The following is a 19,099-nucleotide window of genomic DNA, read 5'->3' on the forward strand; positions in this document are numbered from 1 at the left end:
TTTCCCTATGAAGGAGAGGTTGCCTAGTTGCTTCATTTAAAAAAAAATCCAAAAAATATAAAAGTAAAGTAATTCTCAAAAAAATTAGTTTTTAATATTTATGAAAGATCAAAAAAATAGTCTTTTTGATTTGTATATATAAGGAGTTCAGTGCTAAACTAAATCTTGCTTTTGTTATTTTTCTTTAACTGCTTCTAAAAGATCTGTTCTATTGAGATAATTTTTAAATGAAAAAAAGAATCCTGATTAATGCAAGCAACTAAGGTATTTCTAAACTCTTTCCTTCATTTTATTTCTATCAGCTTAGCTCTCTAGCTAGCTGAGAACATATTCCTCCCCTTTTGGGGAAGTAGAAACACTAGACTGTTGCATTCAGAAGCAGAAGATCTAGGAGAAAAGCCCTAAACCCCATCAATATTCTCAGTCTCATTTCCCTTTCCCAGGGGACTGAGCATTTGCATATTTTATCTCATTTTCCTGCAGATACATCACACAGTTTCTCAGGAGACCATGAAATGGTTTAAGTCATGCCTGTGCCAGCCACAGGAGGAGACTGCTCAGTTCTTATGGGAATAAGACAAAATGAAGCCCAGGCCAGCTATTCCTGCTTCCGGTATCAGAAACATTGTTTGTAGAGGCAATAACTGCTCTCTTCTCCCCCTCAAAACCAAACCCAGTTTGCTTCCACTCCATCGGGGCTTTGTCACAGGCCAGCATGATTTTCCCTAAACCTAGAAAAAGCAAGAAAGGCAGAGCAAAAGTTGTGGCAATTCTCTGGCCAGAGTCAGCCCTTCCTCCCTGCACTTTTGCTGAACTTGAACCAATATCAAGCTTAAGTGCATGGCTATGAACATGATACGTCTCTGGCAGACAAGTTATTTTTCTTTAGTCTTGTGGAAATTAAGCAGAGCTTTTTTATTTAGCCTAATAAAGATATGCCAAATCAGAAACAAAAATATTACTCTGGGGCAAATAAAAAACCCTAATTGCTCATAAAATGGCTTCTTATAAATAAATAAATAAATTTTAAGAAGAGAAGAAAAAAATATTTTACACAGTGGATTTCTTTTTTCTTTGTTTTATGGGAAACGAAGAAAGTCAGTAAATCTCAATAGGAAGCAGAAATCACACTTAGTAAGAAACTCTGTACTGCAGGGAGTTTCTCACAAAGCCTTCCAAGCTTAGGAACCAGCATGTGTATGGCATTCCAGTATTTGCCAACATGCCTCAAAGTCTGCAGAGGTGTATTATAAAATTGTGCTTGTCTATATCTGTGTTTTCTACCACAGCCAGCACTAACAGAAGAGAAGTATTAATAGACAAAAAATATGAGATCACCACTAATCTACTATTATTCTGCAATTCTTGTAACTGGTTGTTATCAAGGTGTTTATTTCCTACACACTACACAGCCAGTCTGTCATTTTTGAGAATGCCTTTTTTGGGAAAACACACACTTGGCAAGGCAGCCCTACTAGATCACCTCCCAGAGGGCCTTTTTCTACCCATCTATGCTCACTCCTAGCCAAAGACTCAGAGTGTGCTAACTTGTGTCAAAAGGCAAATAGTTGACATTGCTTTGAGAACTCCTTTCATCAGATGTGGATTTCACCTGTAATATAATAAGGAGAAAACAAAGATGCCTTAAAGCTTCACAATGTCACACATGGAAAATAGGGGTTGCATCCCGTTAAGCCTGACTTGTGTCACTGTGCATTGACAGGAGAGCCTCCTGACTTTCCAGGGCACATTACCTATAAACACATAAAAATTCAGGAAATGCACAGTGTCTAAGATTAGGAAGCCAGAAGAAGGTGATCACCATCTACTTCATCTGATCTTTCTTCATACCACCAACCATGGCCCCCACCTCCTAGGTGCCAGACAAGCTCATAACATCTGTCAGATCCTGAGCAGCTGCTTTATGAAGTTTAGACATTTCATCCACATTACAGTCAAGTTGCACTGGTGCTTAATTACATTACCTGCCAAAACAGTGTCTGCCTTATTCTTAGCTTCTGGCTAGTTTGTGTTCTGCAGAAACATCTAAACTTCAAGTTAGTTTTTTTTGTCGTTACCAACCTTTCTTGTCTTCTACAAATGAATGAATAAAATGCATCCATTTAACTTGCAAAATGGCTCCTACTGGGATGATAAAATCTCTGTATCAGCTGACATGGTGACCTGTTATTCCAGTGCTGAATTAGACATCCTGGATGAGGACAATGCTCAAAAGAAAAGAAGCAGCCAAGTTGTGGGGAGGGAAAAAAATTAACGAAATGATTTGATAACAACTGCAAGCGATATAATTTTTGCACAGGTCCTAGTGACTTGGAAATAAGTTTGATTAATTATCTTCACTTGCCAATATTTTTAGAGAAAGTGTAAAGTATGTGCATGAAGTGTACAGATTTTATATAAATGCACATACTTGGCTATATAAATGCTGTCTTTGTCCCCCACTTAAGAATGAAGGCGATAGCATCATCCAATCAAAGGAAGAAGCAAGAGCAGTTCAAGGGGAGAATTATTTTTATTGTAAATTTCCAGAGGGAATTAACCAATTTTCTGTGTTATGATAGAATCAGCATATTGTAGATTGAACCTGTAGATAATGTCAAAGCAGAAGAGACGCTTTCAGCTTTGTGTGCCTGCTGAATCTCAAACACAAAGGGCTGCCGTACTTCTGTTTGCTCTGCAGTTTTCTCATCAATGTGCACATTATTGGACCTTACTGTAGTTGCAATGAACACTTCAGCCTGGCTGATGAAAGAAGTGAAAATACCCCTTGGATCTCATGCGATTCAGAACTTGGCAATGACTGTCCCTCACTTCAGTGCATGTGTGATGGTGAAAGAGAAGGAAGGAAATGAGATCATGGTCATATTCAAAGAATTTTTTGAGCATGGATATATGCCATGCTGTTAAAATATTCAGAAAGTATTTTATTATTATTATTATTGCTATCCTACAATCTAATGCTGAATATGATTACTTCATACAGAAAAGAAGTTGGCAGGGAACTGACATGAAAATAAGGGAAATACTGAATAGCTAGGAAAAGCAAGAGAGAGCTCATAACCTTCAAATTCTGCTTCCCTACATTCAATTAGCATATACATTTTAATATGTCTCTTGCAATGCTCAGGAAAATGACACAGTGCCCTTCCGGATATATTTTATTGAAATTGGTGGCTTCAGTCCTAGATGCAATGAAATAAGCATTAGAAATGATATTTTTCTCTTCAGGTTTGAATGAATTTTGAGAAAAGCAGGTGTGAATGAATAAGAAAGAGGATGGTACCAAGCTACTCACATAGCAATCACCTTAATCCAGTATACAGGTAAATTTGGTTTCACTGCAGAAAGGGGATGCCTCCTAGTTTCCTGCTGGAGTTCCCCATGTTTCTAGCTGTTATCTTGTTTTTTTAAAAAAGCAGATATGGCAGAGCTCTGCAGCTTCTAGTCTAGGGGGCACCGAGATAGGTCCAGTTTTGTAGGGCTGGAAATAGCACATTGCATTTTACACCCAGGAGGTTCAAAAAATAAGGAAGGAAAATAAAATCGAGTAGCCCCAGCCTCGGGGGCTACTTGTTACTTACTGTCCCCATGACTCAGGTGTTACAGTCATCTAGAACCAATTCCACCTTCTAATTTCCACTCTGGTACGACACACACTAGCAAAGCTTCGTTATTTAATCTGCAGTGTGGAGTGAATCTGTAATTACACTTGAATATTTCAGTCATTAATTATCTTGATCACTCAAAATGAAGCAGTGCTTTCAACTTTTCATTACTGTATGTTGTTGTTCCTTCGCTTGAAGGCTGGACACCTGTTACTGTATTTCTCAAACATTCAAAGACACGTTGCTAGACTGATATCAGACTGATCCAGGTTTTCTTTGAGGAAATACAATTCATATCCAAGTATGCTTTTAAATAATAGCTTGGTTTTCAGGTCCTCAATTATCTTCCTCACAGTTCCGCTCAATTTTCTCACTGATTTTTAGCTATCAGCATGAAAATCAACGATGCATTCCAGCAGTGGTCCTAGCAGCAACAAAGCACAATATAAACCTTTATCCCTACGGTACAATTGATCTTTATACATTTGGAATTCATATGAGTATGTTGACTCAGAAGCACTGCAGGGCATGTATCATTCAATATCCCATTCATCACCCATCAGAGCCCCTAACTGCTTTCTGGAGACCTGATGTCCAAGGACAGAGTCCCTACCCATGAAAGTACAGGGAGCATTCTGCACCTTTTCACAAGATTGTGCTGCAACACATGATGTTTGCAGATTTGGAATAAGCTGAATGCAGACTGCTATGTTTTCCTCTTCTTTTTTATTTGCTATTCCTTTAGCCTTAATGTCATCTGTAGATATTATCAGTATTGATTTTAGCTTTGTTTGATGAAAATGTCACGCAGGCAGAGCCAAGGACTAACTCATCCAAGCCCCTACCCAACAATCTTAGATTTACACTTTCATTATAAGTTGTTTAATATAGACCATATTGATAGTACTTATTCCTGCTTCTTAAGTAAAATGTCATGCAATACTATGTCTATACTACATCTTTTCTGCAAACTAGATATATAGAAATACTCTCCTACTTTTCAGAGATTTGAGAGTCTGTACTGTAGCACTTTGATACTGTGACATTAACAGGCAACAAAGAAATGAAGATATCTGCTTTTAAACTGTGACCATTCAACTTTCTCACAGGAAAGTAAGTGTTGAAAAGCATTTACTGCCTTAGCACAAGACTTTATTGGTGGGAAAGCAGAGTGAAGAGATCAGTATTTCTGAAAAGTCAGCCCCAAGAGTTTCTGTAAAGAAAGACTCTAGAAATGAGAGAGACCAAGAACTGAAGGTAGAGTTCACTGGTAAAGCAGGCAAAGACCTTGTCATGTCACAGTGCAAATACTGAGGGAGAAATATAAATATGTGGAAGGCTGGGGCTTAAAAATAGGTGTGAATGCAACAGGCCTATCCTAAGCAGCAGTGGTAAATCTTCAGGCTGGAAACAAAATTGCTCTTCAGTTCCGGGATTCTTGTAGTCATACTTTCCAGTGTGCCCTAGTTTGCCCGACTGAGGAAAAATAAGCATCAATTCAAATCCCTTGGTGTTATTGCCTGCTGAAACCAAGCCTTTCTACTATAACCTTCAGAGAGAATCCTTAACAAAATGCACACTCTAAAGCCGTATGGATGAAGTTTCAAAACTGCTCAGCACCTCACAGCTCCCTTTGTTCTCCATGGGGAAGCTCTTCTCCCTTGTTCTGAGCAAGAGCACGTATGAGAACTTCCAAAAGATTAGTCCATAATCTCAAAACCCCTTTAATCTGCAGGATCAAAAATAACTTCTGCAATGCATAACTTTACAGTCAAAGGGGTGTAATTCACACCAAAACTGGGTAAATAATTTATTCATTTATTTATTTTGTGTTGCCTCTTAAGCAAAGTAACAAGGCAGTTTTAGTACCCAAAAATAAATTGCAATAAATAAAAGTAATACAGTAGACACTACAATAATAGAAATAACTAACAAAAATATTTTAGAACCATTTTAGTCCTGAAATACAGTGCATAAGCTTGCAGAATTGCTTCAAGAATAGCAGTTTACTGAAAGAAGTCATTATCATGAAAAGACAGAGGCATTTCTAACATCTGAGGGATTGTGCAGTATCCTGTCCCTGTAACAAAGACACATGAGAAGATTGTTGCAGTCTCCCTGATCAGCAGCATCAAGTAGTCATGCATCAGGCTAGCAATAAAACTGTAAAGAAAACACAGGCCCTTGTTTGTGCCCATTAGTGCTCTGTCCACTAATAAATCAATAATTCTGAGAGGGCATCATCTCCTTGAAGGCACAGAAGGGCAGAGACACAGGACAGGAAAGCACCTCAGAAGAATGCCTAAAGTCATCTTTGTCCTCTGCAAAAGCACGTCCAGGCTTTTCTCACACTATCTCTGCTACTTGAGACTCTGCATCATATCCTGGCAGCACAAGCTCTTACCAGTCTTATTGTTAACGGTGTTTCACCTAACACATCTTATCTAAATCATCCTTTCTGAAGTTCAGCCTTATCACTGCTTGTCCTGTCAGTGCAGCAGGCTTTTATAAACCTGCAAACAGTTACAGCTCCCCTTGATTTTCCCTTCGCAGGGAAGTCCTTTCCCTTCACCAGTGGCAGAATATTACTTCTTCACAGTGAGACAGAAGAACCTGTGAAATGAAATGGCAGAAGATGCAGTAGGTAGGACAAGGGTCTTGCTCCTCTAGGTCCTGTGATGAATGCGCTTTCTTTGTGTACGGAACTGAGTACTCAGATACGAGTACTCAGCTCGTGGTTCTAGATGTCATTTTAGCAAAAAAACCCCAAACTGTAGGTTGGTGTTTCATCGTAGCCGGAGAATCGTGACCAGCCTCAGCCAGCTGAAAATACTGTTTAGCTTGTGATATAAGCAGGTCCCACTCTCACAGAGCACTTACAAAGTCAGGCAGAGCCAATATTTACTCAGGCAACTGCTTTTCTTTCTGGTTGGTTCCCTCCACAAATTCCAATATAGTCAGTTTCTATCTATAACTTTCAAGCTAGAAACATTATTCAATGATAAAATTGGGAAGTGGGGGACATGGTGGGGGTGGAGAGGAGACAATTAGTTCAAGAATCCACTGTATAATATGCAAGGTATGTGAATAAGCATGCTAATCTTTTCCTGGATATCTTTTGCAGGAACTCAGCACCAGCCTATGCAAATGCACTGTAATTATTCTTGTAGTCTACAAAGAGCTCAGGTGTCAGTATCTGGTTAAAAACCCACAGAGCAGGTAGCTGTGATTTTTCTCACTTGACATGTTCCTTTTTGCTGAAGTTTTTTTTTTAATTGGAAATTTCTCTGGTATGGGAAAAATGTTTTAATCAGGCATCAGTCTTCAACTTACAGATGTAAAGTAGAAAAAAATGAATTGTGAAACTAAAGTACTTTTATGTGATAAATTTCCAACTAGGACCATTCAGGGAGAATTTATGAGGGTAGATTTAGATATTTAACTACCTTTTTAAAAAATTAAATAATATGTCTTCTGAACATCTTGCTTTTCCTTCTCACCTAGCAAAATAATCTATGGCATATTGTCTGCACATTGTCTCTTATCTTGCTGTGTGGGTTAGGAAGGCTATGATTTTAAAGACAATTTTTAAGTGAATTTCAAAAAAAAAAAAAAAGGGAAAGAAGATATCAGTTACCCTCATAATCAGGTCTGTAAAAGACAGGTACATAGATTGCACCATATTGCAGGAGACAATCTTGCTTTGGGCAAGAAATCATGTTTGACATTCAGAGCTCTTCTTCTATATTCAGCCTCTTTTTTAAAATCACTTTGCAAATGGGATTTTCCAGGGTAATTTTGGGCAAGAGACTGACAGTCAATTCCGGATGCTTTGGAAAATTCCTCCAGCACCACCCATATCTTCATCAATCATAAAGTAGCTTCCAGAATGAATCTTCTGCTCTCCTTACTTGTTCTGCAGTGTCTCTGCCATGGCCAACAAATCTAGGTTTCCCTGTGGCTGCCAAGATATAAATTCATCTTTCCCCACAGTAGTTGGGCTCAGGGAAATCCTTTCAGGAACATGTGTAAAGACAGGCAGCCATGCAGAAGAAGAGGGAAAAAATGTAATTCTGTTTTCCACCTTAGATACAGCCCGAATGTTTGTTTGACACATGGAATGGCTAGAATATTAAATATCTTCCAACGGCATTTTGGATTCTGGGATGAAAGAATCTGATTACCATAAAAACAAAGGGGCTGTGGAGCTCCTCAGGCTGTGATCCTGATAAGAGAGCTTCTGCTCTAAGGAAGCCAGACTACTGTCAGAAACTGAGTTTCATCAATTCAAATTTTTTGAGAAACAAATTTGATTTTTCTTTTTAATAGAAGATGAGATCATGGGAGTGACCTGAAGCTGAACAACCAGGATAAAAGTGAAGTCATTTGTCGACAGAAGATCAACATAACTGAGAAAAACGTAGAAGTGCCAAGTACCAGGGCTGCTATCCCCTTTTCATGCTGTTTTAGTGCCATTACACATTTCCCACAGCACATGACAGAAGCTGGAGCCAATCCAAAGAAGCAACACCCAGGCCAATGGACACGACCCTCACACTCCTGGTTAAACTAAAATAAGGATGAACAAAGGCAATGAAACCATATTCCGGGGCAGGTCCTTCCAAATGCTCCTGCCTCCATGTCCCCACCTTTTATCCCTTTAGACCTCTCAGCATCAAGCTCAACAAGCAGCCTAAGCACAGCTGGAGTGTGTGAGCACCACTGTGGTACAAGGAACAACATGAGTACAGAAAACTAGAAGGAGCACCTGAGGGCTGGCAGAAGGAAATGCACCCCAGGTGAAGAGCTGCACTGTTACACATCAGAATGGTACTAGGCAACCAGAGGTTGCAAGCAGCTCAGGACTAACACAGGGAATACACAGTGATCTTCAGAAGGAAACTGTCAATAGACACCACAACGTTCCATTTGTATAGCAAATCCATTAATTAAAAGAGTAAATCTGGAGATGAAATACCAAAGCACACCTCTGTATCTTTGGAGTTCACTTCCACAGTCTGCCTTTGAAGTTCTAGAGCCAGACTTCAAAGATGTATGAATGCACAAATCCTATTCCTACTGGGGCAATTTTTAGAATCTTACCTCGTGACAATTAAATGAAATTTAGGTTTTGTAATTCTCTGGAGTCCCTTTTTAGAAGCAGTGTTTCCAAAGCATTTAAGTAATTTAAGAACTTAGGTAACTTAAGGTAAATAGCTTTTGGCGGAACTAGGAGGCTTACAAAGCTTAGATTCCATTTGAAAAACCCACCATCTCCACACAGCAATCTGTTTTGATCACTATCAACAATTTTCTATTGTTAAATTGCCTTGTCAAAAGTAGCAAACTAACTAGCTTTGCAGACAAGTCACTGCACTTATCAATCATTTCAAATTGCTGTGCTAATGTTTCTGTTCAATCTGCATAACTCATCTCAGCATAAAAGTCTCTCTGTTGGTAAGGACAGGGTAACCAGTGCCAGGAAATCATAAATGTTTGTGAAGAAAGATACGCCGATACCCAGGGGTTGAAGTTAATCCTGATGAGGTTTGACACATTGACACAAGCAGAGAGCTGAGAATATTTTTCCTAACATTTGTCTATTTGTTCATAAGAAGTACAGCAGCAGCTCTGTTTGCAGATGTGCTTAATTTATTTAGATTTCTTCACCTGTGATAGAGACTTACAGAAAGTTCTTATTTGGAATCATGAGCAGATGAAATAAGTCAGCATGGAATAAAGCTGTAAATAGTGCTCAATTCTCAGATAACATGTAAATGAAAAAGGAGAGAATGATCAAGCTCTTATGAAGCTAAGCAAATGCATTATTCAGTTATTTAATTCACCCTCTATTTTCCTCACCTCTTCCCAGCAACTGCTGGAGCCAACAGTTAATTTTGGTACACATCCCCTCCAGGCAGAGGACCACCTGACTGCTGTCAGATAGAACCATCCTGTCTGGGACATTTAAAAGCTTCCCATTAGGAACCATGGAGGTGTCACCAAAAGCCAGCTAAGTTCATCCACTTTGGATGTGTTTTGCATTAAGAGAAAACTCCATCAGCCACGGAAAGAGCCCTGGCTATTAGCTTAGATGACGTGACGAGTACTGGGAGAGATCAGTCTGACTCTTGGTGACTGAATGTGCTCCCTGGTTCCTGCAGTATCAGTTGGGACCATCTGTTGTCACCATCAGCAGAAAACTGATGGGTCAATTCCTAGGGCAAGGAAGAAAGGAGCATGTCTTTTCCTGTATTACAGCTCTTTTCCAGCTGTTCTTCAACATGCCTCAATGTGAGTCTGGAGTGTACACAGGGAGAAAATGACCTCTGCAGTGCTTCACTTATCCTAAAAGTTGTTAAAACTCCCTACTGCTTTGACTGTATCTAAAAATCAGTGTACCACTTGCATTAATAATAGGGCTTTTTTTCATGTACTTTCACAGTAGAAGTATTATCTCACATCAAGAACTACACTTTAGTTCAGTTGGTCTTGTTACAGTGCCATGCCAATTTTCCAATGCATCAGAATATCATCATCAAACCTAATGACTTAATCTTACTGGCAATCTAACACTAAACCATATCAGATTTCAGAACATTCAGCTCTTCCGTAGTAGTTTTTCCCTGTGCCACAAGCCCAGGATGCGTCTCTGCAAGACAGTAAAGGTGCATGCTTCTAACCACTCCATGCACCCTTCTCCTCCCATTCACTAATCAAACTAAGAGAACAGAACCTTTACAGACCATCTCCTGGAAAATAAAGACACACTTCAATATGTATGCCTGTGATGAATGAGGCCTTGGGGGATTCCCACATCCTATTAAAATTTCTGTGGCCTATAAGGAAAAAATGTATAAAGGACAAACACATACATTACACAAGATTATAGAAGCTATTTGGGCAGGTTTCCATATATTTGAGTTATTACTACATGCTAATGATTTTTAGTATTATTGCCCATTTCAAGTTGCAACACAGTACTTGCATTGTAATCACTTGCCTGTAAAAGACGCTGTGGGACAAATCACCACATTTGACCAAGATCAGCTGTGCTGTGTTTCCGAGATCAACATGTAATTAACAAAGAAGGGCATCAAGGACTCTATACTTGTCAGGTCGATTTTACAATGGGCACAGGCAGCTGGCCATGTCAGCTATGCAAGGCCTTATACACAAGGCAAAACAGATGGAACTGAGACACAAAAATATCCTGCTCAAACCCTAATGGAAATTTTTCTGGATCAAGTCAATTCTCCCAGAAATTTGAACGTGACAGCAGAATCAAAACCTGATTTTAGTCCCTCCTTTTGTTGTTTTAATGCAGGTAATTCCTAACAGTAGAGCATTAACTACTGTATACAGTGGCGTATGCTGACACTCTGGACACAGCAGAAGGGCTGGAAAACCTGGTTTCAAGGAAAAAGAGATGAGGGAATTGCATCAGCTTCAGCTGGACCAAGATTTCCATCCAATAGTGAAGGGGTTGCACTCAGAATTCAAGCCTTGGTATAAACACCTACTACTCAGATTTGGGTACTTCAGAAACACTCCACTCTACTCAGAATATCTAAAATTAGTAGGAATAAATACAGAAAGACTATAAAGCTACTATATAGTGCAGCAATACAAAGCAAGCATGCTTAAGCAACAGGTTAGGAAGATTGGCTTGCTGCCCACTGTTTTTACAGTGCATAACTTGCTTCACCCATAAAGTGAGCCAACAGAACTCCAAATTTTGAACTACTCAAACAAAATCACCATGCAGAGAGCTGCAAGAAACATCATCTCGCTGACCCACACACAATGAAATTAACTCTATTTTGATCCCAAGAAGAATTCAATTCTGTAAAAACACCACTTTCCAAGTAGCGCAGTCTCTTGTGTCCCATGTGAATATCCTTCTGATAAACCTAGGATCACAAATGTTTCAACTTTTCTTTCTGGCCTAGTAACATTTACCCAAAGCTTAGTGATTTTTTTTTTTCTTAATAGGACAGTCAACTGAGAATGTCAAACAGCATAATCTTGACTTTCAAGAGAAACGAGAAACATCTTTAAGAAAAACTACAGAGAAAAATAATTTTCTATGCACCTAGAGTCCTGTGCCTTGCCAGTGGATCCTCCCTGCCAGTGGAACAAAGAGAAAGTGGATGTTTGTGTATGCCACAATGCAAAAATCATTATGAAGAGCTTTCAAAGCATATGGAGGGAGAACAACTGGAAATACTGAAGCAATTAAACATTAAGTACCTGCTATTAAAATGAGTAAGAGATTGACAGCAGAATTTTGAGCTCAGTTGTCAGTCAGGAATCCACAACTTCATTAGGAGTAAACTTGAAAGAAAAATTAATCTTTTCACCTTCTGTGCTGATGTAAACACTCCCTTTCGCATTTGATTATGTACAGTTACAAGTGGTTTTCTTTCCTAATTATCCTTGCAAAACACTTTTGCAGAATGCTTTCTTTGGCACTGTTTGATATTTGAATAGCGTTTTTCAATTTTTCTTCTTCTGTTCAGTCTATATTATTAGATTAGATGAGCATCCTTATGGAATGTTCTCTAAAGCTGTTTCTTCATCTCTGGCTTTTCTCAGCCCTTTTAAGTGCAATCTATAACAAAGTAAAAGGTAAGGGAGCTATTGATTATAGCACTGTAACCACTGATAGCATCTCCATAAAGAAGAGATGGTAACAAACTGACCAAAGGTCAAAATTGACAGGAGGGGCTCTGCCGTACCAAAGCGTGCCCACACATGCAAGGGCTAGAGGGCACACAGTGTTTACCTGCAGATTTACCAGTTTTGCTGCAATGGAAATTAACAGAAAATCCCAGACAGCAGCCTAAGAAAGGAGGAGGGGATAAAATGGAGGGAGAATGAATAAACTAAAATATCTGGAGTGTTGATGCTAAGTATCCACATCATTTTGTTCTTTCCTGCTTGGATCCTGTTTCAGAAAGCTGAACGTGTACTGCCATTATCCACCTGAAAATATTCCTGCCTAAACCCTGAAGTAATCTGGATATTTTGGGAGAAGCAGGAGGAAGGAAGTCCAGAAAAGACATGCTGCTTGATTTTATTCCTCAGAGCACATAAGGTTATGCAACCCCTGGTGCACCAAAAGCGCTACTCCTTTCACATCAGCTGTAAAAACTGCTGACCACTCAGCACTATAATCCAGGCAACGAGACACACTGAATTGACAAAAACCTGCTGGAAAATGTCACCTTACAGCTTTTTATTTACTGGGCTAAACCCAAATGCATGCAAACCTTAAATCCAGCAGCGGTACATCAGCCAACCACTCCTTTTTACGAGACCAACAGTATTTTCAACTAATAAATGTGGAGTTCTGGTACCACACGAGGTTAGTGCTTGCACAGCAGGCAGCGCAGGGTGCAGAGGCTGTTTCTGTGTGCGGGGAGTGCTGACCTCCTCACTCGTGGAATTAACTCCGCAGCAAAGTCAGCGTGTGAACCTACCAAGAGGTGGCACTGGAAGGACACTTTATGGAAGGGGCCAGGCAAACTTCTGCTTCACGGAAGGGTGGTGAGAATCATGAGAATCAGCCAGCACACACAGAACCTCAGAAACAGCTCACAGTTCATCTCTTTCAATAGGTAGCTAAAGGCAGCCTTTTTACCTAGTTCTCCAACTTCATCACACTTAGCCTACTCGCACAGAACAATACACCGCTCCCCCCCCCCTCCCCCCAAAAAAATATTATCAGGACTGTTTTCCCTGTTTTTTCAACACTGCTGGTAATGAATTCAAAGAATAAAGCCACTAGCAAAATGTTCACATGTAATTCAAAGACGCTACCAACTTTGTGACTCTCTGCAAATCTGTGACGATTCAAAAAACCACCAGGAAGAGCAGACTTGTTTTTAGAGAGCTTAAATTTACTACACGTGGGGATCCACATCTCCCATGGAGAAATGCTAGCAATCTACAAATAACGGAAGAAAGAATAAAAAACTGCAAATCATGATATTAGAAGAGGACCTATAATATTACATATGGTATGGCACTCATGCTTGTAGAGTGTGTATTTTCACACATATCTATACACATATCTATAGATACATTATGTAAATTCAATTTTAGGCATTTTCCCAGTGAAACACTTCAATACTACCCATAATAATATGGATTGTAACCCTGAATTAATATATTGGATATTTGTATTCTGTGGGAAGTTCCAGAGTCAAGTTTTTCTAATCAGCAGGTAAAGAACAGCTCTCCTTTTACTCTCCCTCTCTATCCTTCCCCAGACTCCCCACCAAAGGGAAACAACAGTTTCTGGTTAGCCTGGTTTTGCTTGTTTTTACCCATTCCAACAAATCAACTTATCACAACATATTTAAGGCCCAGTGAATGGATTTATGCACACACTGTAGTTCATTGTTAACTAACAATCTGCTGCAGTTAATGTACGCAGAAGTAAATCTAGGTGTGTACATTTACATGACTAGAGTCTAAAATTAGGTTACTCAAGGCAAAAAGTTGGCTAGGTACTATCTAATTGCTTGTAATTTCTTCTGCATATAAAGCATTTGAATTATTTTGGATGGTTTGTTTCTGAATAAAGGTTTTGTGTGCTGACTTATGTATAGTGGCCCAATCAGTCCCCAGACATATTATGAGATGGAAGTAAAAAAGACTTATTTTAACTGACACTTCACATAAGCTTGGTCATTCTGTTTCATTGGAAAAAGCTGTAACAGCATTTACAGCTGTTTACGGAATATTGTACAACTCCAGAGTCTTTAGGTGCCTGCAGAGCTTTACAATTCATCACAGCCAAGAATTACTAGATATCTTGTTTGTGAATACTACATATCATAATTGCAGTGGCACAGTTTCAAGCTGACATAGGTTCATCATAATCTACATCTAAGTTTCTAAAGTACACTTAATTCTGGTTTACCGTCATTGGGCAGCAACAGCTCTGCTGCTGGATTTATTAGCTGCAGAAATTGAGGTTTATTTGTTTGTTTTTTACTTCCAATAAACATCACAGTGAAAAGAAAAATTAAGACCCAGTGCAAAAAGATTAAATTCCTCATAAGTATCTGTACCTCAAGCAGCTGAAAACTCTCATTCCTTTTGCCTTTATGAAGGCAAAAAAATTATCTGAGAAAAAAGTTGAACTCACCAATTTGTTCCAACAAAATGTTATCAGAGTCTGTCACATTTCAATTACCTGTGTAATCAAATCATAAATGAAAATCACACAGCATTCAAAATACCTCTAATGTTCCAAGTCAAAATATATTCTTTATAGAGAGAGGCAACTCACATCGTTATGCTTCAAATTGATTACCACAAACTGTACCTATAATTAGATATAACTAATGCAATTTAAGGAAGAGAAAACTAATATTTGAAGCTAAACACTGAAAGTAATCTTGTTGCCTTCCAGTCAGTTACCAAGCAGAAAATGCAGTCTCAGTATTTATTATTATTAGAAACATCAGACTCTTAATCTACTCTAAGGACTTAGCCACATATTTAAGGTAGTATTTCCCAGCTGTATTTCAAAACAACAAGCTAGCTTGATTTTTGCTGAAATAAAAAGCACAGAACTCCTCCACTATTACTATAAATGGATGAACCAGAAGAGGTAGAGTAGGAGCCAGCTGAAGATCGCTCCAGTGTTACTAACCAATAGAATCTCATTTTAGCTGTCTACATAGAAACAAACAAAAGAAGAATGAATTATTTAAAAAAAAAAGTATAACCTTTATGAAGTGACAGGCGTTACAGGACCAAAGCAACATTTGGCATAGTTTCAGCTAATGTATCTTGGGATCCCCAACTAATTGTTGCACTATGCAAATGACAGGACACACAAATACTCAGGCATTATTCCATGACAGTGCCACACTCCAAGTCTTTGGGATTCTTCTCCAGCATTCTCAGATATCATTTACACAATTAGGCCTTTACCCACCCAGTTTTCCTCTCTACAGCAGGCACTAGAGTTCCCACTACCTTCTTGCCGAACTCACCTTATGTTTGTATCCACCCAACAGGCTTCTATAGATAACAGTACCACATGTTAATTGTGGAGACTCATACCACATCCTCCTTCCCTCCAAAAAACTCAGGGTGAGCATATGCTTTATGGTCCCCCTGGCTGAAATATCAGGCACAGATACTTCCCTGTAACTACTCAAGTAGGAGGATGTGGGTAGAAGTTCCCCACCAGTAGGACAACAGCAACAGCACCTACTAAAGTGTGAAGGTTTCCTCCTCCTCTTAGCCAACTCCCAAACCCTGCAGAATTCAGTCTTTGACTTCTTTCAGCCATGCCAGGAATAAAAGCTGAACAAGGAATCTCTCTGTTCTCCTCTGAGCAGCAGCTTCTGTTGCTACTCCCTCCTGCCTCCCAAGGGCTTTTCTATCTGGTAACAAAACACAACACATAGCCCAAGGCAAGGAGGCAAATAGAGCTACATTGAACTGCAGGTCTCTGAAGCTGCAGTACACCACACTTCAGCATAACCTCAAGAAGTGAGCGTGCTTGCCCCAACACACAATTTAGTTTCAATCACACAGAAGAGCCTTTGTGATACTGATACTTTGTACACATTAGCAATATGGTATTTCTCTCACTTATTGCTAGATGATGGCAACATTATGTCCCTTCCCACATTCTAGGAATCATCATCCTTGTCTAGTTGCCCGGCGACAGAGTAAAGTAACATAAATATCATCTACCCCTAGTTACCATGACAAAAGGACCCTAAGAGGGAGGCAGAAGAAAGTTGGTCTGGTACTTCAGCCCTATCCTGGGAAACCTTTAAAAGGGCCACAACTTAGTCACACTAGACTCAGAAGACTGGAAAAACACAGTACTGTGTTATCAACGCACAACCGGAGGGTCTTATCATGCTGGCACCATAAGAGGTCTGTTCTCTAGAGCTAAGCTTCTCCAGCTCGGGAACATTAGAAGCCTCCCCTACAATCTCCAAGACTACTTGCTGTGCTGTTACACTCATTGCTGGCTGGTAGGCCTGAGGTGCTGTGGTTTCCAAGGTGATTTGTGGGCTGAAGGCCTTGCACGTACAGGCAGGAATACCAGTCATTTAAACTTGCCTTATTTGTCTCAATTTCCAAGTCCTGAAATACAAGCCCACGGTGCAACAGCACTTCATACTGAGCATGAGTCACCTACCTATAAGGAAATAGGCCAAGATCACTTCCACAGAGGCCATTAAACTGCATCTTCCAGAAAGCAACTCACCAGCATGACTAATTGAAACTCAACGTCACACTTGATGCCTAGTTTTGTCACTGCTTATAATAGCGGCAACTTTCTGAGTAGTATGTTCACAATCTTTATTTAATGATCAGTATGGCACGTACAGCCTTCTTCCCACACAGTGGGAAGTGGAAGAGGAAATCTTATTACAAAGAGGACTGTCATATGAACAGTACTGAGCTCTTGTAAAGACACAGAGCTCACTTTAAAAAACAGTTCTACATCACTAAGAGAAAAAACTATGTTTTTCCACACACAGCTCCACATTCTGTAAAATTGAACAGGAAAGAATACTATTGTGTTCAGCTGTGTTGATGTTTAATTTCTTCCTTCATGCAAAGTCCCCAGAAGAAGACTGCTTTAAAGCAGCAATTTGGATTTGGCAGCAGGACAAACCATTCAGTTAGAAATCCTTCCTTTTGCACCCACATGGTCTGATCCAGCATCCAGGGTAAGGTATTTTCCGCAGGTGCTTATTTTTCCCTTTTTTGCCGTGCAAGAGTAAACACCTGACAATCCTAAAAGGAAAATAGCTGTGCTGGCAGAAGCAATTCTGCAACCTTTACTGTATTCTGAGATTCAGCAATTTTCTTCAACTGACCCACAATTTCACATAGTGCCATCAGCAGCTCTGAATAAACACCACTGCCTGCTGCCAGGCACACATCTAAAGTCTGCCAAGACACAGAGTTACAGAAGCATTTAGGGTGGAAAAGACCTCCAAGATCATCCAGTCCAACCTTTGACCGATCACCACCGCGTCACCAGACTATTGCACTGAGTGCTAGATCCACCCATTTCTTGAACACATCCACTACCTCCCTGGGCCTTCTGTTCCAACACTTAGCAACCTTTCCATGAAGGAATTCTTCCTGAATTCAAGTGTGAGCCTGTGTCATGCAGAGTTTTAAGAGCAGAGAAACTGACAAACAAGAGCATGTACATTTGTGTTCACATGTGCATGCACTCGCATGTTTGAGAACCACAGATGTTGAAATGCACAGATTCACCCTCTGTGCTGTAACTTCAATGTTACCCTTGGGCAAAGTGCATATGAAAGTCATGCATGTGAAAATCTGTAAGAAAGCTCAAAAAGATATCATAAGTCCTCCCCTGTTTGAAGGCATCTAAAGGTTGGGCATTTAGTATGAGTTCTTTTTTCTACTAACGTACCAAGAATTTTCAGAAGAAAAGAATACAAGGACGCCTTGCTGACTGAAACTGGGCATGCATGAGGACTAAGGCAAATCATTAAGCCTCTAAATACCTCAGTTCCGCTGTTTCCCTGTGTCCCTGTGGCAGGAGGTCACACAGATCTAAGCAGGTACTGGGGAAGTCAACTCAGCATCTATCAAATGCTTTTCTGCTGGACTGGATTCAATCCCGTGGACAGCAAGGTATGAAATACAAGAACACATAGGTACAGCCCCAAGCTGAAAATCCCATTTGTCTTCTACCAGAGAAGAAACAAAACAACACAAAAACACAAAACAGCACTATGCACGTACATATCATTTAAGAGATGACCACAGAGAGATGAAAAAATTAGGCATCACACATTGTTAGGAGGAATGTAACCAGAACACTGTTCGATAAGAAAATATAATTTTCTTTTATATAAACAGGCTGCAGAGGAACAGCCATGGAAATGTCCTCTGGGGAAAAAAATATATAAACTGGTGTGAAAGATGAAAAAGATACTGAGGATTATTATTGCTCCAATACTTTGTTTGGCAGCGTTATCATTGGAGTTCTTAGGAACTGCAACTTGTCAAGTCGTAACACAGTTGTCAATCTTGTGAACAAACCAACCTCAATCTATCTGAAGGTCACTACCCAAAAAACCCACCCAAAACCAAAGACTACAATAAGGGACTATATGTAAAGAAGAAAAGGCAGATGTGGAGAAATTAGCGTTATGCTTTTATAGCTCTTGTGCTGATACTCAACAGCTGATGTTGAGTTTTAGTGGGCACACCATTGGTTTGTTAATAGCAGCAGTCATAAAAGCCCTAATGAAGCCCCACGAACACCCTGAACACATAAAATTTTGCATTCTTGTGTCAGCACCTTGGAAAAATCACATAATTCCTCTATGATCTGCTTTTTAATTATTATTTTGCTGTGGGGGTTAGGTTCCTACTTTTTTTTCTTCCTCCTGTCACTACCCTTCACTTCCAGTATTCTGACATCTTGAACT

At 39.6% G+C, this 19,099-nt stretch overlaps 1 long non-coding RNA gene across 2 annotated transcripts in view; it reads right to left on the reverse strand.

Annotated features, from left to right (window-relative positions):
- LOC136291388 (uncharacterized) overlaps window positions 1-19,099 on the reverse strand; it is a 105,596-nt gene that overhangs the window by 53,196 nt on the left and 33,301 nt on the right. The window contains exons 2-3 of one of the 2 annotated variants that reach the window (XR_010721514.1): window positions 14,788-14,835; window positions 5,501-6,239 (exon numbers count right to left, since the gene is read on the reverse strand). The exons of the other annotated variant lie outside the window; for it this stretch is intronic. This is a non-coding gene — a long non-coding RNA (uncharacterized lncRNA). Of the gene's footprint in view, window positions 1-5,500; window positions 6,240-14,787; window positions 14,836-19,099 lie in introns of those variants that run through there. 2 annotated transcript variants of the gene reach the window in all.

The sequence above is a fragment of the Chamaea fasciata genome, unplaced genomic scaffold (assembly GCF_029207755.1).
Source record: "Chamaea fasciata isolate MVZ Bird 193981 ecotype frontalis unplaced genomic scaffold, bChaFas1.0.hap1 SCAF_6, whole genome shotgun sequence".
Taxonomy (NCBI): domain Eukaryota; kingdom Metazoa; phylum Chordata; class Aves; order Passeriformes; family Sylviidae; genus Chamaea; species Chamaea fasciata.